The 24,426-nt window shown below is 47.3% G+C and overlaps 2 pseudogenes; one reads left to right on the forward strand and one right to left on the reverse strand.

The window, feature by feature from the left end:
* The window catches only part of LOC138560838 (zinc finger protein 850-like), a 571,653-nt pseudogene that overhangs the window by 449,084 nt on the left and 98,143 nt on the right, over nt 1–24,426 (forward strand).
* The window catches only part of LOC138560846 (zinc finger protein 585A pseudogene), a 241,092-nt pseudogene that overhangs the window by 213,984 nt on the left and 2,682 nt on the right, over nt 1–24,426 (reverse strand).

Below are 24,426 nucleotides of genomic sequence, written 5' to 3' on the forward strand. Positions count from 1 at the left end.
TGGCTCAGTGGACTAATGCATCCACTACAGGGGCCTTTGTTTGACCTCATGGTCACAAGTTCGAATCCTGGCAGGTTCCCTCAGCCCTTCTTCCTTCCGAGGTCGATAGGAGTACCATTAAGTTGGGAAACAAGCAACTGCTATTAGCGCCAAGATGGGGGTGAAGGTGCGCTTTATAAATACACTGGTTATGTTACAGAGTTGATAGCGGGGGTGGGGGGAAAGGAGAGTGCAAGTAACTAGTAAGTGCTGCCAGGAAACGGCTCATATGTGCAGGGGGTCAGGGGATTGCAGGGTTGAAGATACAGTCCCTTAAGTGGCTGTGTAGTCCGGAGGCAGTGCAGGGGCAACTGATCATGCAGGAGCCTGGACCCGTAATATCAGTGGGTGGCCAGATAGCCAGTATGCACAGCAGTCAGGGACATCAGCAAGGGAGAGGAGGAGAGGAAGTGAAAAGGAAGATCTTGAGTTGCTTACAGAACCTGCTTGGAGAAGCGTCTGACCCTCAGAGAGTTGGAGGTGGATGAGCGGAGGACTCAAGAGGGAAGATGTTTAGGAAGATAACGTTGCATGTAGTGTGGTTCCTGGCCCCAGAAAGCCATGTGGACGATGCAGAGGGTCTTGAACTTGACCCTCGCAGCAGCTACAGAGAGCCAGTAGAGAGATTTCACATATAATGTATGGTATATATTTTCCTGTACTAAACTTTGGTTGTATTGTACCACATGTGTTGGTTGAAACTTCACGTTTACGGTTTCCAATATGGTAAATTAAAATTAAAAAAATATATATATTTCGGGTTCGCCCTGATCCCTTCTGTGTTACATATAGACGTGTCTACCTGGATGAGTCAGGGAAGTGCCAGGAGTCTCTTAACATATCCCAAGAGGAAGCACATTGAATTGAAAATGATGGTTGGATACATTGAGCTGCAGATGTTGGCAGTAGCCTGGAAAAGTCTGCATCATGTTGCCATGACATCGCCCTTCTTTTGCAGAGGGATATCTTGGAGGGTAATCATCCTGAATTTCTGGGATTTTACACATTTTCTTACTAGCGGTTAAGTCCAATACTGGCCTTTTGGTTTGTCTTTATTGGGTACACGGAAATCGTGAGAAAATACCCCCTACTTACCAAATGGCTGGTACTAGTTCTATTGCTCCTTTTTGTGGCAGTGCCTTGACCTCTTTAAGGAGATGTGAGAAATGATTGTGTGGAGGCAGCTCTAGTAATTCTCTGACCGCGCTTAACATCCGCTTGTCTGACAATCCCCTCCCGTTCGTGGGTGAATGTTGTTAATCAGTCCTAGGAACCGACACTTAGCGGGACCCAATCCAGGGACTGAAAGTGACCACTGCATCCACGACACCTGGACCGTCTGCAACCGAATTAAGGGATCCCAGTGAATTTAGGAAGCCTAGTGGTGGTTCTTAGATTAACTGGAATAAGGGGGACAAGCTTGCATATTAATTATACTGCGCACACACCCATAACAGGGATTAAGGGGTGGAAGGTAGTCACCCTACCTCTTCCTTGCCCTATCAGGATTGGTGTAGTTCTAGCCAAGGCCCCAGATGCTTTTTTTTTTAAGGATTAAGTTGACTGCTTTTAATGGAAAATATAAGCAGTAGAACATTTGCTTACATTGTAAAGAGCATGGGTCCCCCTGGACATCCTTTAGGCCCCAACAAAGGGGAGGGGGGCAACTTGTAGGTGGGGGGCCAGAAACAATATGTTTACTTAAAGCAGGGGTGGGGGGGCTAAGTATGAAACGGTTTGAAGACCACTGCACTAGTGTGATCAGATTGGGAAAGGACGCCTAATCTCCCACACTTCATTTGAACAATATACTCATCTGTTGGCTTTAAAGACTCTTGACTAACTACAAAAAATATTCTTCAAATTAAAGGCCACTGATCTATGTACCTTAACAGGGAAAGGCTCCACGCTAGAGGGCTTAAAGGCCACTGGGTCTACGTACCTTAACAGGGAAAGGCTTGAGCTAGAGGGCTTAAATGCCACTAGGTCTACGCACCTTAACAGGGAAAGGCTCCAAGCTAGAGGGCTTAAAGGCCACTGGGTCTACGTACCTTAACAGGGAAAGGCTCCACGCTAGAGGGCTTAAAGGCCACTGGGTCTACGTACCTTAACAGGGAAAGGCTCCACGCTAGAGGGCTTAAAGGCCGCTGGGTCTACGTAACTTAACAAGGAAAGGCTCCACGCTAGAGGGCTTAAGTGTATGATTGGAGGATTTACCATGATGAATGGCTGAGCGCAGAGTCTGCCCTGGTGACACATGGTTCATCGGAAAAACTCTGACACTCCACTAGGTCTTTGTTAGTCACAATGTACTGCCACTTGTATAAGGTTTGACAATCACCAAGAGCGAGCATAGTGACCACTCTATCCTCAATCTAATTATTAGGGATTGGGGAGAGGTTAGCAGACAGAAGATGGTTGGAGACTGTTAGGAAAAATTTCTCTGTACTGTACCTTTCCTACATCTTTATGGAACCCCCAAACTTTTTGCTTTTGTTTTTGATGCTGACTTACTCTTTTTGCAGTGCAGTGAAGCTTCAAGCTTCACTGCACTGGCTTTTGCTCATATGTCATGAGGAAACAGGCATGTCCTTCTCGCTGTTGGTACTGGAACACATTGTTTCCCTTAGTAGTGTTACAGTGTTACTACTTTTGGTTACTTTTTTTTATCACTTGTGGTTAACTTTTGTACAATTCAGCTGATACTGCAGTACAATGGGGTACACTTTTTGGTTTTGCCCTAAACTAACACTCAGAGGATTTTTGGTTACTCTAGGTGTGCTAAAAGGAATGGTGGCAGCAGTGACTTTTTCCCACTTTTTCGGGACTTTTCGTTTTAACCTTACCACGTTTAGCTACTAACTGTGGCTAGTTTCCAAACATGGCCGTGCCACATGGTTTTTCACATGTCCTTTGGCCATCTAGTTCTTTAGCCATCTTCCTGGTCTGTGAGGCCAGGGAAATCCTAATGTCATCCGCCGTCATGGCCATTGCCGTAATTGGCAGTTGTATCCGCATTGGAGCTGGAGACACAGAGGTAGAGTGTTTTAGTCCTTTCTCTGTGTTCTTGCTCCCAGTCCCAGTTACGTGACGCAGCACCGCTGGAAGTATTTAGACTCCCCGCCTCCGGGTAGTCGCTGCGTTGCAACCCACTTTGGACACTTCCTGTTTCTGGGTTTCCTCGCTCAGATCCTCTGCCGGATCTGCCAGAGGGTTTCCTGTTTTTCCTGTGTTTCCTGTTTCCTTCCTCGGAACGCCACTATTTCGTTCCGCTACTCCGGGCGGTACTCCGGTGTGCCTATTTTCAATTTCTCTCTCTCTTCTGATTCCGGGAATCCTTCCTGTTTCTCACTTCCTGTTGGCTCCTCCAAGCTGGCTTGCTGCACACCTATTTTCCTCTTTCTGGAACCATTGCCATTTATTCTAACTGCCACAAGGAGCCTCCGTCTCTCCTGACTCGACGATTGGACTTCTTCTACTCAACAACCCGCCTCGCTCCATTGCTCTCTTCAGCGACTATTCTGGGATTGAAGAGTCTACACTGCTTCGCAGGGTTTTTTCCCTTTTGGGTTTTTCCCTAATTCCGGCTTGGTTCCGGAAAGGGAGTCACGGGACAGCTGTTTATCCAGCGGTCACTGTGGCTTCCCTCCGTGACAAGCACATTCATCACAAGAAGGAAAGAGACTATCTTGCACGACGACGTCTACAAGAAACCGTCAACTCAGACAGCTCAGGTGAGGAGAGTGTGCTTGTGGGGGAGAAAGAGTTTGAATTGCACCACTCATCACAGATTGCAATGCCCAAAAGCTTCAAGGATGTCCGCTGAGGATCAGGTTCAAGAACTGTGGAAGGCTTTTCAAGCAATGTCTCAAGAGCTACAAGGAGTGAAGACCGAGAATGCTCTGCTTAAACAGATGGTATCAGCTAGAGAACCTGCCCCCCCGGAATTACCACCCATGGCGCTGTCCTCTGGGAAATTCGATGGATCTCCCAAAAAGGTGAAGGAGTTTCTGGAAGCCTGCATGGTTTATTTCACTTTTAGGCCTCGTACCTTCGCTACAGATCAAGCCCGGGTGGGTTTCTTAATTTCAAATATGACAGGAAACACCCTGTCTTGGGCTACACCATTGGTGACTAGTGGAAACGCCATTTTGCAGGATTTTCCAGGGTTTCAGAATTTGCTGAACAGACTTTTGAACAACCAGGCGGTAAAGGACTTTTGTCCTTTACCGCCTGCGAAGATTTACTGGATGTCAAACAAGGTTCTCTAGATGTATTATCTTACATCTCCTCTTTCAAAACCTTGGCAGCTGGAGCGGGGTGGCCTGAGACAGCACAATATGCCATATTCAGGAGAGGATTGAAGGTAGAAATCAAAGATGAACTGGCCAGGTCTCCTCGTTCACCCACTTTTTCAGACCTACTAGCGGCTGCTCTTCACATAAGAGTATCGTTTACAGGAAAGAAGGGCGGAGCGTCGCAAACAAAGAAGCCCTGGTTATCCTTCAGAACCCTCTGCACACTCACTCCCTGGGCGCTCTACTGATGCTTCTTCCGAAGAACCAATGCAGATCGGCGCCACCAGAGCACCGTTATCAGCTTCTGAAAGACGTCGCAGAAGAGAAAAAGGATTATGTGCCTACTGTGGTTCAGACCAACATCTTCTCAAGGACTGCACAGAATTACCAAACAAAAGGTCGGGAAACGAATACCCTCGGCGTCAGTAGGGACAAACGACTGGGGGTCTCCCAACATTTCTCATCGTCCCCATGTCTCTCTTTCAGTTGCATCTTCCGAGTCTAAAGAGGACTTCAGACTCATGGTGATTCCTGTTCATCTTGACCTAGAGAACAGACAAGTTAAGACCGTAGCCCTACTGGATTGTGGAGCAGCGGGTAACTTTGTTGACACCCTGTGGGCAGACAAGGTGGGTCTCAGCCGGATACCACGGAAGGAAGTTCAGAAGATTGAAGGAGTGGATGGGACACTATTGTCTTCTGGTCCTATTACCCATACTACAGAAGAGCTTTCTTTGACGATAGACCAACACAAGGAAACCTTATGTTTTGACATCATCAGAGCCGCCCATGTTCCCATTATATTGGGCATCACATGGCTCTGCAGACATAATCCATTGATAAACTGGTCTGAGAATAGGCTAAGCTTCAATTCCCCCTACTGCGCTACCAACTGTTTTCGGTTAGAGAGTAGGAGAGATCTACAGCCAGTCAAGATTTTTCCCAACAATCACGTGGGAGTCCATGCGTTGCCCAGTTTTTGCTCAGTATTTTCTGAAGTTTTTCAGGAGTGCCTTCATGCCAAATTGCCGCCTCATCGGCCAGAGGACTGTACCATCGACTTGGGACCCAATGCCCTGGTTCCGTTTGGTCGGATGTTCTCTCTCACACAAACGGAGAAACAGGTTCTTCGGAAATACTTAGATACAAATTTGGAGAATGGCCTGATACAACCTTCAAAATCCCCTGCAGGAGCCCCTTTATTTTTCATTAAGAAGAGAGACTCCACTGATCTTAGACCCTGTATAGACTACCGGGGTTTGAATAAGGTTACCATTCGTGATAGGTATCCGATGCCCCTTATCACTGACATCATTGAGGCTGTACAAGGAGCTAAAGTATTTACCAAGCTTGATCTTGGAAATGCATACCATCTGCTACGGATTGCCCAAGGAGACGAATGGAAGACTGCATTACGTACACCTCTGGGCCTGTTTGAATATAAGGTAATGCCGTTTGGTTAGGTGAATGCACCAGCGGTATTCCAGAGATTTATGGACCAGATGTTTTCCGACATGCTTTTGATATCAGTCATCATTTATCTGGATGATATCTTGATTTTTTCATCTAACTTGGAGGATCACATCGAACAAGTCAAGCAAGTTTTAATCGCCTGCAAAAGAACAATCTTCTGGTTAAGGCAGAAAAATGCAAATTTGCTGTTCCTTCGGTTCACTATTTGGTATATGTACTGTCTGTGGAAGGGATCGCCATGGACCCAGACAAGGTACACGCCATTCTCAACTGGTCGACCCCTACTTCTGTTCGGGAGGTGCAGCGGTTCTTGGGTCTCTCGAATTATTATAGGAGATTCATTCGAAACTTTCAGAAGTTGTGTATCCCATTACCCGAGTGCTCAAAAAGGAGGCCTACTCGTTTTCCTGGTCCACTGAGGCGGAGGAGACCTTTTGGCATCTGAAAAGCCTTTTTTGCTCAGCCCGAATTCTACAACATCCGAATCAGACTCTACCATTTATTCTTGAGACGGACACTTCTGCCGTTGCTGTTGGGGCCATTTTGCTTCAGAACTTCCAGGATGTAGAACACCCGGTCACCTACTTATCTAAGACTCTCTCCTCCAATTCAATTATTCTGTTCTTGAAAAGGAGTTACTGGCGATGAAATTGGCTTGTGAAGAATGGTGGCACCTCCTCATGGGTGCCCGTCATCAGTTCCTCATTCGCACAGATCACAAGAATCTGAAAGCCTTACAAGAGATGGAATGTTCAAACTCCAGACAGGCAAGATGGGCTTATCTGTTTTCACAGTATGACTTCCAGATCACATACATTCTGGGGTCGCTCAATCGACTAGCTGACGCCTTGTCTCGAAAGGACTCCCATACTGAAACAGAGTCTGTCAAGACTGAGCCCATGTTCCAGCGAAACCAGATTCTAGCAGTTGTGGGTTCTTTTCTTCAAGAGGTGAAGGCTGCTGTCACGCAAGAATTGCCTCAAATCTCCTTATTTTCTGATTCCCCCTTTCAAGTAAAGGATGGATGGGTGTTTTATAAGAAGAAGTGGTATATCCTAGAAGGACCGCTACGCAGGAAGATTCTGAGATGGTGTCATGACTCACGCATGGTGGGACACATAAGTGTAGACGGCACCTTAGAACTCATCTCAAGGTCGTTTCTCTGGCCCAACATAAGAAAGGAGGTGTTGGAATATGTGAAATCTTGTCCAATTTGTGCCAAAGCCAAGTATGCCTCGGGCATACCTCTAGGACTCCTCACCCAGGTGGAAAAGCCGACTCGCCCATGGGGACTCATCTACACAGACTTTATTGTGGATCTTCCGGAGTCCGAATCATGTACTTGTATCATGGTGACGGTGGATGCTTTTTCCAAATTGGCACATTTCTCGCCTCTTCTGAGATTACCTACCGCAACTAGGATGGCAGAGACCTTTGCCCAAGACAAAGGTAGAAAGAGCCCTTTCTTCCGGTTTCCATCCGCAATCAAATGGACAAACTGAGCGTCTCAACGCAACTCTCGAACAATAACTGAGATGTTTCATTTCTCAGCACCAAGACAATTGGGTCTCTTTACTTCCCACGGCAGAGTTCTCCTACTATAATTCCAAACACTCCGCCACAGGCCTTACTCCATTTTTTTGTACTTATGGAGTTCACCCGAGATTTCTAATACCAGATGTACCCCATTTTTCCAACTCGCCAGCAGCTGAAGAGGTTTTGAGGAGTATCCAAGAGCATAGACCAACGCATTGCAAGGAGTGGAAGATAGCAGACGAAGAAATAAGGTTGGAGCTGACAAGCACCATAGAGAATGCCCTTCATGGAAGCCAGGAGATAAGGTGTGGTTGTCTACTAAGTACCTTCCCCGATGGACAGGACCTTCCAAACTGTCTCCACGCTTCTTGGGGCCTTTTTCCATTCTATCAAAGATCAATCCTGTGACCTATCATCTTCAACTCACCCCTTCTCTTAAACGCATTCACCCTGTTTTTCATTCCTCTCTCCTCAAAACTTACTATCCAGATCCCCACCACAGGTCTCTCTCCCGACAAATTCCTGTGCCTACATCCACTCAAGATGAGTATGAGGTTTCTGCGGTAAGAGATTCTAGGTTTTGTCGTGGTAGATTGGAATACCTTTTGTCATGGAAGGGTTACCCAGAGTCGGAGGACTCCTGGGAACCGGCTTCCCAGATACATGCCCCCGGTTACTTGCCAGATTCCACCGCTTGCACCCGGGGAAGCGGGGTGTTCGGGGTCCATGGAGGAGCATACTGTCATCCGCCGTCACGGCCATTGCCGTAATTGGCGGTTGTATCCGCGTTGGAGCTGGAGACACAGAGGTAGAGTGTTTTAGTCCTTTCTCTGTGTTCTTGCTCCCAGTCCCAGTTACGTGATGCAGCGCCGCTGGAAGTATTTAAACTCCCCGCCTCCGGGTAGTCGCTGCGTTGCAACCCACTTTGGACACTTCCTGTTTCCGGGTTTCCTCGCTCTGATCCTCTGCCGGATCTGCCAGAGGGTTTCCTGTTTTTCCTGTTTCCTTCCTCGGAACGCTACTATTTCCTTCCGCTACTCCGGGCAGTACTCCGGTGTGCCTATTTTCAATTTTTCTCTCTCTTCTGATTCCGGGAATCCTTCCAGTTTCTCTCTTCCTGTTGACTCCTCTGAGCTGGCTTGCTCCACACCTATTTTTCCTCTTTCTGGAACCATTGCCATTTATTCTAACTGCATCAAGGAGCCTCCGTCATTCCTGACTCGACGATTGGACTTCTTCTACTCAACAATCCGCCTCACTCCATTGCTCTCTTCAGCGACTATTCTGGGATTGAAGAGTCTACTCTGCTTTGCAGGGTTTTTTCCCTTTTGGGTTTTTCCCTGACTCCGGCTTGGTTCCGGAAAGGGAGTCACGGGACAGCTGTTTATCCAGCGGTCACTGTGGCTTCCCTCCGTGACAAGCACATTCATCACAAGAAGGAAAGAGACTATCTTGCACGACGACGTCTACAAGAAACCATCAACTCAGACAGCTCAGGTGAGGAGTGTGTGCTTGTGGGGGAGAAAGAGTTTGAATTGCACCACTCATCACACCTAAGCACTTCCAGTGCCCGGGAAAGCAGAAGCTTTTGGCGGGATACTGGTTTGCTGGCAGGATGTGGGCTGGGACTGTCTGGTTCCAATCCACAAACTGGTTTCAGTATGTCCGAGTCATATGCATGAGTGTTACCGCCAGTGGTGCTGATTGGACCACTGGAAGGGTGTGTGTGGGCTACCTCCGTCTTTGGCTAGTGAGGGCAGCTGCTCTTACCTGGCTTTTAGGATTAGAATGGAACTCCTGCATCAACTCTACAGGGATCCTGGAGAAACCTGAAGGAGGCAAGACTTCTATCCAACTGAGACCTGCGAAGAAACCAAAGACCCGTCGGAAGCAGACCTGGCTACCGACTTATGCTGCTGTCCTGGAGGAGCGCTGTCTTGCTGAAGATCTTCAGTGCTCCTGCGAAGGAGCTGCGACCCTGGGAGCGGAGGGAACATCCATGCCCGATGTCTGCTCGGTGCCCTGCACCAGCAGACCCGTCGGAAGCAGACCTGGCTACCGACTTATGCTGCTGTCCTGGAGGAGCGCTGTCTTGCTGAAGATCTTCAGCGATCCCACGAAGGAGGTGCGACCCTGGGAGCGGAGGGAACATCCATGCCCGATGTCTGCTCGGTGCCCTGCAAAGAAAAGCCTTTGGAATTGCCCCTGGACCGTCCTGTGGCTGACCAGCTCAGAGTTTGGGCTACCGCGCTCCCGTCGTCACTGTTCCGTGTTTTGACTTGGAACTTTGGGGATCATCACCTGGCCCTACAAGACTTGCCTCTGCGAAATCTCGGCGTCCTAGCTTCAAGGGGAGTTCCTTTGCATCACTGTGCTGACCACCATTCAAAATCACTTACCTGACTCGAGACCAGTCCCGAGAGGGGTCCTGCATTGTGTTTAAATACATTCTTCATTCAAGAGTCCTTGCAACAGTGAAAGACACCAACCAGAAATCAGCTAGAACCTGCAACCCCTGCGAATCGAGGACTGCGACTTCGGTGGGAAAAGCAACCTCAGGCCCTCTTCCTTTGTCCTGCCAAATCTGGGGAAGAATCGGGAGTATGGGGGGAAGTTACAGAGCTTCTTCCCTACCCCTATACTCACATTATAAGTCAATGGGCTTATAATAAACCTTTATTCTAACTATTGGCTTTGCCATTGCTTGTGTAAGACTTCTGAAAGTTGGGGCTACTTCTGTTAGCTAGTTTAACTTGTACTCTGACAATTAGAAACCTTCACTGGACCCCAGAGACCCTACCTGCATTTTCTCCTGCCTCAAAAATTCTGAGGAACTTTACCTGAACTATTGGGCAAAAGACCCCAGACAACGTAGGGCTGGACACTTAGTTGGGGGTCATTCTCTGTGGACCTTGAGTGCATAAATATAACCTTACCTTTCCTTTCCTTTGCAGGGGTTATGCATATTATGCCCTCTGATAAGTCAATGTATATATGCATCTATTTTGCTAGTAGTCATTTTTCTATAGTGTGTTTTGGCCAATAAATAATTGTATTTTTATACATCCTGCCTAAGTGTATTTGTGATTCCCATTGTGTGAACTCCTTGTGGACCGTTTACAAGCTCACCACCTTGGAATAACTTAGCATGTGCTACCTGAACTGGTTTGGCTACAGATCCCCAGAGTTGTCTGTCACAATATAGGTTGGCATTCTATACATCCGCCCACCAGGCCAGAGTATAGAAAATCACTCCTAACAGTGGCCTCGACATACATTGTGGTGGAAATAGGATTAGCTGGTCGCACAGAAACTTGCAGAAAGTACACAATCTTGTCAGCAATCTTAGCACCCCTGACTGGGGATCAGTTTGGCAGCCTATCGGTGGACGTGACGGAAGATCGGTTAAGAGAAACAGTGGCAGCAATACAGAAGGGTAGCTTTATAATATCATCCACAGTCACTACTCAGTACTACTTCCATAAGGAAGTCAGAGACGCGAAGAGGGAGATGGGAAAGGCCAATCGGGGCATTAAGCGCAATACTCCTATAAAGTACTTAAGCGCAATACTCCTATAAAGTACTTAAGCGCAATACTCCTATAAAGTACTTAAGCGCAATACTCCTATAAAGTACTTAAGCGCAATACTCCTATAAAGTACTTAAGCGCAATACTCCTATAAAGTACTTAAGCGCAATACTCCTATAAAGTACTTAAGCGCAATACTCCTATAAAGTACTTAAGCGCAATACTCTTATAAAGTACACAGAGATCAAGGTGATCAGGTTGAATAAAAGCAAGTACAGGAGATTGATTAAATCATGATCATAAAAGCTTTATTTTGACATACAATGGCCCTCATTACAACCCAAGCGTTAAGGGTTTAACAGCGCCGTTAACCCTTAACGCCTGATTCCCATTTTAACGCCTGCTTTTAGCAGGCGTTAAAATGCAAGGCGCTAAGCCGCCTTGGTGCTAATTACGGCACTGTAATTTACGGTGCCGTAATTAGCGCCTTCCCCACTCCCATTATGCCCTATGGGGCAAAAATAGGAATGGGGAAGGGGCCATGGTGAATGGGGATTTACCGCCCCGCCAAGCTTGGAATGGGGCGGTAAATCCGCCATCCACCATGGCGTTAACGTAAATTACGCCTTGGCGGTAAAGTTGAAAACTTACCGCCAAGGTTGTAATGAGGGCCAATGTAATTAAAGCACATGCATACAATACACATTGTAAAAAGAATATAATAAAAATACAATGAATGTCAATATTCATAAATATTACACCCTATTGCACAGAATTGGTTTATTTTTTTATTTATTGAGCATTTGTTAGGCGCTTGTACAAGTAAATTGTGTTTCAAAGCGCCCACAGGGAAACAGGGAGGGGACATGGGATAGAAAACAATACACTGGAGGATAAAGACAAATCTACTAGGCCTTGTGAGCATTCAGAGCATGCAAGTGCAGAGAGGAGAGGGGAAGAGTGGGGTGGGGGTAAGTGCTGAAGTGCTCGTGCGTGAGCAGCAGGTGTAAAAGTGCAAGCCTACAGTGGCAAAGGCCAGTAAGTGTCAAGGCAAGTGCAGCGTGCAGGCAGTGGTGGAGGCGATTGGGTGTGGAAGGCCAGGGCCCCAAACACCAATCACATCGACTGTGATTAGCAGAGAAGGGAAGAAGGGATGGACGAGGTGAAAAGGAAAGTCTTGAGGAGCTTCCTGAATTTGAGGAGATCCGGCTCAAGAGGAAGGGGGAGGCTATTAAATAAGAGGGTGCCAACTGAGGAAAGAGATTTGCCTCCGGCCCTCTGTTTAGTGAAACGATTGACACACAGATACTTGGTACCAGAGGAATGTAGAGGTCTAGAGGGTGAGTATTTAGTAAGAGCAAGTTGTAGATAGCGTGGCCCCAGACATCTGTATTGGATGATACAAAGGGATTTGAACTTGATCTTTGCAGAAACTCATAGCCAGTGAAGAGTTTTTAGGGAAGGAGAGATGCGGTCCCTGGGCTTTAGGCCAAGGATAAGTCTTGCTGCCCTATTCTGGATTAGCTGGAGGGGTCATGGAGAGGAAGAGGGTAGATTCAAGAGAAGGCTGTTGTAGTAGTCTAGCCTAGAGAGAACCAAAGCGTTGGTAACATTGAGCTTTTGTGGGAAAGTGAGAAATGGGAGAATTCCTTTGAGAAGGAAGAGTTGAAAGTTGAACTTCTTAACTAAGGCCTTAACGGATGAGGTCCATCCCGCACCCCTCCTGCCAGGATGGTCCAATATCAGGATTTTAGATCCCTCACATAGCACGTCATGCAGAGCTAGTCACGTGTCATGACTGAATCATGCTGCTGTTCGGAACAGTAGCTGCAGGGTGAGAAGACCTAGGCCCAGTTAATGGAGCCACATCTTGGAGCTTCCCTCCCAGGGCAATTTGTGGGAGAGTGCTTCAAAGTGGGTTGCCGTCAGGAATGCACACGGTTTGCTAGCCAATAGGGGATCCCAACACCTACCAATGGCAGTTGGTCATTTTATCCCATAACTGGCGACAATAAGTTAATAACTAAGGGATGCAGATGATTTCAGGAGCCTGCAATACTCGGGTCACCTGACTTGCTAACAGTTCATGAACGCGTGCAAGTGGGCATGCCACTGTCCTTGACTCACCGTCCTTCACAATCATGAGGGCGACCGTTTCAATCACCTCATGTTGTGACTGCTCTGGCGGGTGGGCAGGCAAGGGGAGTGTGTGTATCTGTGATACTTCTGCACTCCATACCATCCTTTCCATTGACTCTACCGTATGCCCTCAATTCCCCTCCAGAACGCTCACTCATTCATGCCTAGAAACAAAACACCCACCAAAGTGCAGATCTGGTGTTCCGTTTCACTCAGCCCCTCCCGATTAAGGCTTTACCATCAATCCCTTGCTCCCTAGGTGATCAGCAAAGAGGACAACCAACACTAGGTGTAGCTACCAATGTGCTTATTTAACTCACTTTTACAACTCCACTCCTCCACCCCTATAGAAAAGTGCTGAGATCCACCATACAGGCCCAATAGCGAATTACCAATTGAGTTTAATAGGACGGCACAGAGGAAAGGATTAACATAACATACTATGTGTATTTGCAGAGTGCACCCCATCCCCCCTTTTCCCCCCCACACACACACACACACACACTGATGTATTTTGGTGTTATAGACAGAAGGTAACATTGGTCATTGTTACGTAACTCTGAGGCTCATTCTTTCAATCTTGGATGGAGGGCTGGGTGGACATGCAGGATTCAAACTAGTGACTATGAGATCACACAACCATGGCACCATAGAATGCACTAGTCCACTGAGCCAAAGACTTGTGGGTGGGAGACCGGCTATCTCAGAAGCATAGAACAACCTGTGCAAACAAAAACTACAGCCGTTATTTACCTTCTGGTGCCTGTGCTTCTTATGTTTTGCAGTGTCGGATGACGCAAACATTTTTTGAGTTCTAGAAATGGAAGACATTATTACGTTATTAAATACTACAAACGCAAGACATCCTAAAACGATATATAATCGAAACATCCAAAGAGGAGCTCCCGTCCTCTCCCCGCCTAGGAATGCACCCTCCATCACATACACAGAAGACAGGATTAACTGGAGGAATATGTAGAACAAGCAGAGACAACGTAAATAACACTTGGCAAAAACAGATGATCACTTTCTCACTAAAAGAGGAGTGAATAGTCACTGGTCTCTCACCCACAGCAAATGATTCCCCAATGACTCCTTAAGACATATTTTATGTTTAAAAACGTAGCATTTGCAGTCCCAGGGAGACAAAAAGGAGACCATCCACCAAGGACAGTTACTAGTCCAGTTGGTGCCCAGGGCGAAACACTACAATGCGCTGGCTGCGCTCGGCATGCACGCCACTCCCAAACTACACCCCACAGTTAAGTACCTCCTACCCAATATCAATAAATCACTGCTATACAAAGGAAACCAGTTTTATTACATTGCTAGTCAAGAACTTTGCAAAAGCGCACAATGCTAGTGGGGGAGCTTTTTCAGTCAAAGTGCGCCACTTTGAACTAGTAGTTTTGGACACTGTAGCTAAATAAATATCATTTAAATTGCACAATTTGCATTACATATTATCAACCACAACCCCCCCCCCCCAAATGGGTACTATTCAAACAGCCTGCAGTAAAAGTAATGAATTGCATTTTGCAAGTATGGTGCACTTTTTCATTGGCATTTTATTTGTATCGTGCTCGTACACAAGTGTTTCAGAGCGTGACAAGGCAAGGGAGGGGGACAATGGAGAACATAAACACCACCACTCATCCTCCTATGTACATCCTTAAATACATCTGCGCTGCCTTCACCACCGCCTGTAACCTGTCCGATTTCGACTGACACTCAGCCGTCATATTAATAGTTGTGATAATAAAACACAACAAAACCGCCATTCTGATAGTGACACCCCCTCCAATCACTCCATCAACCGCCAAAGACTGCACCTCCCCCACCTCCAGTCGCTTCACCACTACAGCAGGACTACCCACCACAACCACCTGCTCCTCCCGCACCTTCTGAACTGCTGCAGCATAACTGATGTTATCGGCCACCTTCGTACTGACAACCTTACAGGCCTCCACCTGTGCAAAACACCCCCTAAAGGAAGCAACATGATCCCCACCACAATTGCAACACTTCAGTGTACATACCGAGACACTCAGTAATATCATGGGAACCACCACACTTGCCACACCTCCTCTCCCTCCTACAAGATCGTGCCACGTGATCGCACTCCTGACACTTATAGGACCAAAAAGGCGCTGGAACATAAGGATTCACCCAAAAACGCTGAAACCCCAAAAACACATGCTCCGGCACCTCACTCCCCCTAAACCTAATAGCCACAGTCATAGAAACTACACCTCCATTGGGATCTTTCCTAACCAAATGCCACACCTCCAAAAAACCCAACTCCTGCAAGGAACTCACAATATCCTTGTCATACACACACAGAGGTACCCCATAAATCCCCCCCTACACACCACACTGCCATGTTCTGACACGGAAACAGGATGTCTCCCAAGACATCCGAAATTCAACACCTCATTCCTGGTCACGTCACCCACACGTTTAACCAACAAACACCTCCCACAGATTACCTGGACAGACTGCACAGCACCAATGCCTTTCCAGACCCACTCTAATGCCACAAAAGGGCTAAACCCACTAAGATGCTGATCAGGCTTCTTTCAGAGAAGTCCTGTTATAAATAAAAGCATTGGCAAAGCCAACAGTTGCTGGCTTGTGTATACGTAGAAGGCATTTGTGAGGCACTAATAGATGCCCACAATCAGAAAAGTATAAGCATCTCTAATAGTACTTTTTCTGCATTTTCCTCAGTTCTCTCCTTTCCTTCCTTCAAAGAAAGACTTTCCCGCCTAGTGATTCTTAGCCTGGCATTGCCAAGACAGGATCAAATCAACATTTTCAAAACAATCACTGCAAAAGGTGTTGTCGTCATTGTAGTAAAGTGATCTCCAGGCTTCTGTCTTACCCTCCTACTATGAATTGTAACATTAAAGAAGCTTACCTTTTCTACGTGCCTGGCTCTGGAGTGGTTCCTGTGTGTCCTGCCTAAGTAAATTACCACTCCAGAGCCAGGCACGTGGAAAAGGTAAGCTTCTTTAATGTTACAGTTCTTTAATTTCTTACATTCGTGCCAGGAGTTCTGCTACTGTTCGAGCTGTTTACGCTGGTAATACGCGGCGTGATGGAGAGAGCAGTCATACGAAAGGGTGACGTTTGAGGAGAGGACCCAAAGAAGCATGCTGACGTGAACCGGAAGTCTGTGCAACGTGAAACCAAGGTTGCATGAAGTTTAAAAGTTTGTCGAGAGCCCTTGCGCATACATGGAGAGGAATGTAGTGACAAAGGAACTACTGCTTTGAACTAAGGCACGCAGAGGCCTTAAGAAGTGACCAGCAAGGGGAAGATTGTGGGCGATGTGGACATGTAGAACAGTGAAACACTTCACTGAAGGTGCTACAGTGGAGTAATAAGTTACTGGGTAAACGCAGAGATCCTTCTCCAGCCAGCATGGGATTCCAGAGATTGGAGACACAGCTCATAACGTAACCTAGCCATTGATAAAGAAGGTCTTAGATTGAGTACTTTATCCTTCTCCAGCCAGCATGGGATTCCAGAGATCGGAGAGCCAGGTGCGAGCCAGCATAGGATTCCAGAGATTGGAGACCCAGCTCATAACCTGACATAGCCGTTGATAAAGAAGGTGTTAGGCTGAGTACTTTCTCTTTCTCCAGCCAGCATGGGATTCCAGAGATTGGAGACCCAGCTCATAACGTAACCTAGCCATTGATAATGAAGGCATTAGATTGAGTATGTTATCCTTCTCCAGCCAGCATGGGATTCCAGGGATTGAAGACCCAGCTCATAACGTAACCTAGCCATTGATAAAGAAGGTCTTAGATTGAGTACTTTATCCTTCTCCAGCCAGCATGGGGTTCCAGAGATTGGAGACCCAGCTCATAACGTAAAGTAGCCATTGATAAAGAAGGTGTTAGATTGACTACTTTATCCTTCTCCAGCCAGCATGGGGTTCCAGAGATTAGAGACGCAGCTCATAACGTAACCTAGCCATTGATAAAGAAGGCGTTAGATTGAGTACTTTATCCTTCTCCAGCCAGCATGGGATTCCAGAGATTGGAGACCCAGCTCATAACGTAACCTAGCCATTGATAATGAAGGCATTAGATTGAGTATGTTATCCTTCTCCAGCCAGCATGGGATTCCATAGATTGGAGACCCAGCTCATAACGTAACGTAGCCATTGATAAAGAGGGTCTTGAATTCAGTACTTTATCCTTCTCCAGCCAGCAGGGGATTCTAGAGATTGGAGACCCAGCTCATAACGTAACCTAGCCATTAATAAAGAAGGTGATGGATTGAGTACTTTATCCTTCTCCAGCCAGCATGGGATTCCAGATTGTCATATTCAATGTGACAATGATATCTAATCTGTGGTCACACTGTCTTTCGGTCCACTTCAAGCTCAATGTCTTATGGCTCTGGCTAGTAGGGGACCTTTATCGGGACAAACAATTGAATATGTGACATAACAATTACCTCCCATGTGTGTTTTGTAAAGTATCACAGATTCCTGTTGGAATAATTTGTTATGTGCCAATCTTTCTAAATGTCACTTAAATACAAACATTTTACTAACCTTTCCCAAAAATCTTAAGGTCAGGCAATTATTTCTTGTATTTCCACTAGTGACATGATTCACAGTGTCATCCTCATGTCTGAAAATTGCATGTGTCTGCAATATCTATATACATCTTTCTATATGCCTCAAATTGATCTGTGAATTGAATACATCCCTCCTGATGCGAGGGAAATCCTGCAGCAGCTAAGCACTTTCAACTGTATTTCTCCTCTAAACCAATCACTGTCCTCTGGGTCATACTACCCCCATCCAATGACAGTCCTCTCCCTAAGCTCCACCACTGGTGGCCATCATCAGATTTGGTAAGCATGTAAAGTGGCAGTATGAACCAAGAAGCGCCACAGAGGGGAAGGTGGGAGGCTTTGCATGTGAATCCATGCCAGAATCATGCTGGAGAACAATAGTTACAGGTAAGTAACTTAAACATTCTCCAGCATGGGGTCAGGCATGGATTCAAATGCTCATGAATAACGAGTACACAGCAGTACATATACACAACCATGGGAGGCGGCAAGGCTCAACAGAAGCAATAAACACACAGCTCTGGAACAGACTCACCTCAAGCAAACAGATTGCGTTGCATGGCTTGGCCAACTCGGACGTCCTCCCTGGAATCCGTCAACGCAGTAGAACCTTGTGAAGGTTTGCGTGGAACTCCACGTCACAGCCCAGAAGATGTCGAGCAGGGGCACACCAGAAATACACTGAACTAAGGTCTACTACTTGAGCAACCTCGGAGGACCCTGGATCCGGAGTAAATTAGAAGAAAATGAGAACAAACAAAACCATTAACTCCGCAAGGTATACTTTTACCTTATCCTACGAACCACAAGACACTCGTCCACTCAGCATCATAGACTATAACAATTAGGAGAAAAAAATGTCAAATATAAATGCTGATGTGTTAAAAGACAAATGTTGGAAAAGAACATCAAATTGTTGAATGACTGAACATACTTGTGCCTTGAGGCAGAGCAAGGGCGAAACGCATGCAACTGCCTCCTAACGAGGCTTGTTGGCACTATTGCACTTATATTGATGTTTGGAACACTTATATGAATACCTATTGAGGATTTGAAGAAACATAGGCACCACTGGTTAATCATTGATGTCTGGACATATATATGTATTTCCACTAGTCACATGATTCACTAGTGTTATGCTCATGTCTGACATTCCACGTGTCTGCAGCACATAAGGATGTTTTCAGTTGCACAAGATGTCTACATACATCTTTCTATATGCCTCAAATTTATCTGTGAATTGAATACATACCTCCTCTTGATGCGAGGGAAATCGTGCAGCAGCTAAGCTCCTTAAACTGTATTTCTCCTCTAAACCAATCACTGTCCTCTGGGTCATACTGCCCCCATCCAATGACAGTCTTCTCCCTAAGCTCCACCCCTGGTGGACATCTTCAGATTTGGTAAGCAGGTAAAGTGGCAGTATGAACCAAGAAGAACCACAGAGGGGAAGGTGGGAGGCTTTGCATGTGAATCCATGCCAGAACCACGCTGGAGAACAATAGTTACAGGTAAGTAGCTTAAACCTTCTCCAGCATGGAATCTGGCATGGATTCAAATGCTCATGAATAACGAGTACACAGCAGTACATATACACAACCATGGGAGGCGGCAAGGCTCAACAGAAGCAATAAACACACACCTCTGGAACAGACTTACTTCAAGCAAACAGATTGCATAGCACGGCTTAGCCGACTCAGACCTCCTCCCTGGAATCCCCATCAACGCAGTAGAACCTTGTGAAGGTGTGCGTGGACCTCTGTGTCGGAGCCCAACATATGTCGAGCAGAGGCACACCAGAAAGAAACGCTGTTGTCACTGTAATGGCTCTGGTGGAGTGGGCTCTCGGCTGGTCAGGTAGCTGTCTGCCAGCTAGTCGATGCCAGTGCCTGATGAAGCAAGAGAGCCACCTGGAGATGGAAGGCCATTCCTTGATTTACAGGTCCAAAGTTAACGAAAAACTGAGAAGTCTTCTGAAAACTCTTTGTATGTGCCACATAGAACTTCATGGCATGAGCAACGTCCAGAGAATGCTAGGTCTTTCCGCTGGTGACGACGAGTTTGGGAAGAAGACAGGTAACACCAAAGGTTTGTTGTGGTGGAATTCCAATGGCACCTTTGGCATAAAGGTTGGTTGGGTACTCAGTACCACCTTTGAAGCGTGGAAAAACAAGAAAGGCTGCCTGCAAGGCCGTGCCTGACTCTCCTTGAACTGCCTGGCCAGGGTGATAGCCACGAGGAAAGCCGTTTTCCATGAGAGAAACTTGAGCGGGGTTGTCATCGGCATAAACGGCATCCTCCTCGATATCTCGGAGATCAGCGTATTCAGCGTAGAGAGAATGTCCACTGAGAGGTCTCTAGGGCAAAGCTGATGCGCAGGGCATATTGGAAGCTGGGGCACAGGAGCAGAGCCCAGGACCTTGTCATCCCGAGGCCCTCGTCGCCTTCCTCAATGGTATTTTCGTCATTGTCGCCCTCATCTGTACTCTCGTCGTAGAGCGCGGCTCCGGTATTTCCCTCGTTGCCATAGCCTTCCTGGACAGTCTGTAGGTAGACGAGTTCCTCCACTGAGGAGATATCCGTGCCCTGGAGGACTTCCGCGTGCACCCCTTTCGTGGAGTCCAGAGGGAACTGTCTCGGGGCGATGATCGCCATCCCCTTCTCCAGGGTCTTCTGGGTGGGTTGGAACGCAGCCTCTCTCCTCGGAGGGAGGGACACTCTTGCCTTAGGAAGGGTGCCCTGTGGGTCCGCCCCCACGGCTTTCGAAAGGGATACTACCACCACCTCGATGGAAGGAGGCACCTTCGTCTGATGCACCTGGGCCTTCATGGTCTGACAGGTCTCTTGTCCTCCGTGGTCATCCCAGACACCTTGTCCTTCTTGACTTCTCCTTGGGGGGCGGGTCGGGACTGGGCCTCCTTTGGCCTTTTTTCCAACAAGGGTAGGCCGGACGTCATACCCTGTTTGGTCTTCTCTTTGGTTGCCTCTGGGGCCTCCTTGAGCTTGCCCGGGTGGTCCGACTTCCTCTTAGATGAAGATTCAGAGTGATGACTGGCAACCGAAGCAGCTGGACATGTCGAACGTGCCCTGGCCACCGAGGAGCCCGCTGCAACGGCGCTCCAGACAGTAGTGGACTTGCAGTGCTTTGCATTTTGTTGGACTCCCGCAGGAGGGGCACCCTCAAAGGACTTTGAAGCCAGCTCAGCTTTCCCAGAGCCGGAAGAGACATGCCCCTGGGTGCCACCCAGGGTAGAGGCCTTGGCCTGCAGCCACTCCTCCAGTGGTTTACGTCGGTCCTTCAATGTGCGTTTCGCGAGCTCACTGCAAAATGCACAATCTTCCTCCTTGTGCGCTGGGTGCAGGCAGTAGAGGCACTGGGGATGTGTTTTGTCCATATAAACATTCTGCAAACCGTATTCAGTACAAAGCTTAAAGAGAGAGGGAGAATCCTTCTCCTCGTCGCTATGATCCACGCGGTGTAGGCCTTGAAGAATCTTCTGGAAGCCTCCATGAAGAAACTCGATGAAATCCGCCCTTGAGGGGTGCTGAAGAATCCAAAAAACGGGTGCCCATTAATCGGAAGGTTGATAGATGGAGCACAAGGGCTCAAATGACCGAAAAATAGAGTAAAACTCTTCCAAAAAGTGAAAAACGCAGTAAAATCTCGAGAGCTAAGCATGAGGACTCCCAACACTTGAACGAGCGGTAAAAATTTGAAGATGGCTGCCAGAGGAGGGGCTTATGTAGAGCACAGTCATTGGCTAGGGGCATTATGACCCAGAGCTCAGGGATTAGTTAGGAGAAATACAGTTCAGAAATTAAACAGATTTTTTTTCTGTTACCAAGGATTCTCAGCCTGACGACAGGGAATATTCATGAGCATGTGAATCCATGCCAGACCCCATTCTGGAGAAATATTAATTAGCAAAGGCTGCTAGTCAATTTTTGAAAACTAATTTATGCTCTGTGAGAAACCTGAAGGTGTCTCATCCGCTAGTCCCCGGGGATCTGTCATCCAGGTGACCAAGACATGGTCATCGCTATTGGATACAGTTCCTGGGGGTGGACGGGTGTGGGAGGATCGCCTGGATGAGGGGTACTTGGGGAGTGCAAGTGGGACACCAACGGGTGAGACGCGGTACCACCTTCCCTATAACACATTTTCCCCATCCTAACCCATAGGATACTCAGATATTCTATCCCCTACCTCTTTTCCAACACAAACACTTTCCAACACCGTGACAGACAACGGCCTAACAACCAAGACGTTTACCTGACATGTCCCAACACAAGGGTAGACGAGAGAGACCTGGTGGTCTCGGGCTTCCTTGAACACTCCAAAGTAACCATTGTATCAGTCTACTGCCGAAACACAGGCCAAATGCAAGTTCTGAGGGAAGCCATGTGTGAGATATTGAGTAGGACAGAGGGTCTTCTTATCCTGGGGGGAGACTTCAACATGTGGGCAGACAAGGAAATGGACCACAGGAGGGCAAATCACCTGCAGGGGCAGATCTGGAGCCACGCGAGAGGGACTGGGAGTCTTCATGTGGGACCGGGGGTTGGATGATGTATGGCGAGACGCCAACCCGACCGTGAAGGGTTTTACATTTTACTCGGCAGTCCACAGGTCTAGAACGAGGATAGATTACTAGTTCATGCAACACCAGCAAATCAACAGGGCTAGTGTTAGGACAGTTTTTCTGAAGTGCTACCCACTTCTTCAAAACCATTCAACTGAGGCAGTACAAGACTCCACTCTTAGTATAAGACTGTACCACCTGAGTACATGGTAGCGTAGGCAGAGCAGCCAGGCTTATTTTAGAAGGGAGAGAGGGCAGTAGATACAGTACAAGTGAACATTTTAATACAACTGATCCAAAGAAACACTGAAACACTATGTATTGTAAAAATAAAGGATTTATTTAAATACAGGTAGGCCCAGATAAATCTAGGGGTTAAGTAAGTACTAACACATTATATGAAATCACAATATAAAACACACACTATACTTGAAAGCACACAGGCCCAAGTATAAACCTTATTTGGAACACCTAACAGTAGTTCTAGTGAAGTCGAAACCTTGTTATACACATTTAGTATAAGTCAAGCCTATTCTTTGGGAGTAAAAAACCAATGGTTACTTTTAGATTACTTTTGGTAATACAAGGACAGTAGGCCCTTCCAGTTGTACAGTGACTCTTGGAACAAATCACATAAACAGTCTACTGGACAATATACTTTTGGTGAATAGTGAAACACTTATTCTAGGTGCAGTAACTGGTGTACTGGATGAGGGACCTCCCAATCACAGAAAACACCCCAGGACTACACAGAAATCGCAACAGGCTTAAGGTAAGTATATACCCAAGCCAACACAGTACCTCAGCAATGAAGATGAGATTGCAGCAGGAGAATTTCAGGGACTGCAGTCAAATACCCGGTCAGTGGATTCCTTGTCCTGGAGACTGAACACAAGACCTCAGAAGGGACTTTGCAGCATGGATCGATGAAGAAGGCTCTAGGCAAGATTTCTCTTGCGGCTGAATGCAGTTCAGCGGGTTTGGTGCCTTTTCAAGGAGCACAGAAAAAGACAGAAAATCACAGTTGAATTCTCGTGGTTTAAAAGGTCCAGCACTCTTCTGAGGGTACTTTTTGGACTTGCTTCATGTCTCTGGAGATACACCAGGATGCCCATGAAGATTCAGCGAGATTCGGAATTCGGAAGACCGTGCACCGCACAGTGGCTGGAGGTCCCAGGGTATTGGGGTATTGCAAGAACGCAAGGTTGCAGCAAACCGTGGGATGGCTCAAAATGCAGCTCGTCTTGAGTCTAGTGGGAATCACCAGGCTCTGGGTTCGGGTCGTCGTTTTCGGAGACCCCAGGTCAATCGGAAGGAAGGGCGGCAGCAGGCTCTGGTTACACAGCAGGCTCTCCGGTCGCTGGAAATCATTCCCGCCGATTTTCCTTCGTCATCCTCTTTGGTTTTCTGTTCCAGTGGTCGACATCCCTTCAGCTTCCAGGTTTCCAGTATTTATCAGGAACTGCAACACAACCTCTGCATTCTCTCCCCGCATTTTACAAGAAAGGGGCGTCTGGCTGTCCAATCAGGACAGCCAATCCCCCACTGGGATTTGGCCCAGTTGAAGGAAGGCCTAAGACAAAGGAGGGGGAAGTTTTGGACTCCTCCCCCACTTCCTGTGCTTTCAGACTGACTGGAGCCTGGGCGGGGTGTCCAGGGGACTCCCGCCAAAGACAAAACACAAACAAAGGAATGTCCCACCCTGGATGTCAAGGGAAGGAACAAGAAACGACAAGAAACACTAAAATGGCAGAAAAAGAAGACAGGGGCCATTTTGGGAAAATTAGCACCCTTAGGTGCCTTTACTGCAGCTGTGATCACAGCCCGCGGTAAAGGTGCACCAAATTAATACAAGGTATCACTGCCACCAGCCATTAAAGGTAAACTTGTAAAGCTGCTTCATCGTTGGCAATATGACTCTGTACACCTCTCCAGAATGTTTCCAGCGGTTGATCCCTACTGCTGGCATGGATGCGGAGCTAGGGCCAACTACTGGCACATGTGGTGGGACTGCCCCAGGGTTCAGGTGTTCTGGACAGAGGTCCTGGGATGGATCAGGGACGCGGACGGAATAGTACTCAGGTTAGACCCGATGCTGGTTCTCTTTGGCTTAAAACATGGGGAGGAGAGATGGGGAACACCCACGCCCTTAGTGCATTTTTTGCTACTGGCGGCTTGCGCATGTCAGGCCAGATTCTGGAAAAGGGGGTCCCTTCCCACGATGCAAGAG

The sequence above is a fragment of the Ambystoma mexicanum genome, unplaced genomic scaffold, assembly GCF_040938575.1.
Source record: "Ambystoma mexicanum isolate Mex_15411 unplaced genomic scaffold, UKY_AmexF1_1 Mex_scaf49, whole genome shotgun sequence".
Taxonomy (NCBI): Eukaryota; Metazoa; Chordata; class Amphibia; order Caudata; family Ambystomatidae; genus Ambystoma; species Ambystoma mexicanum.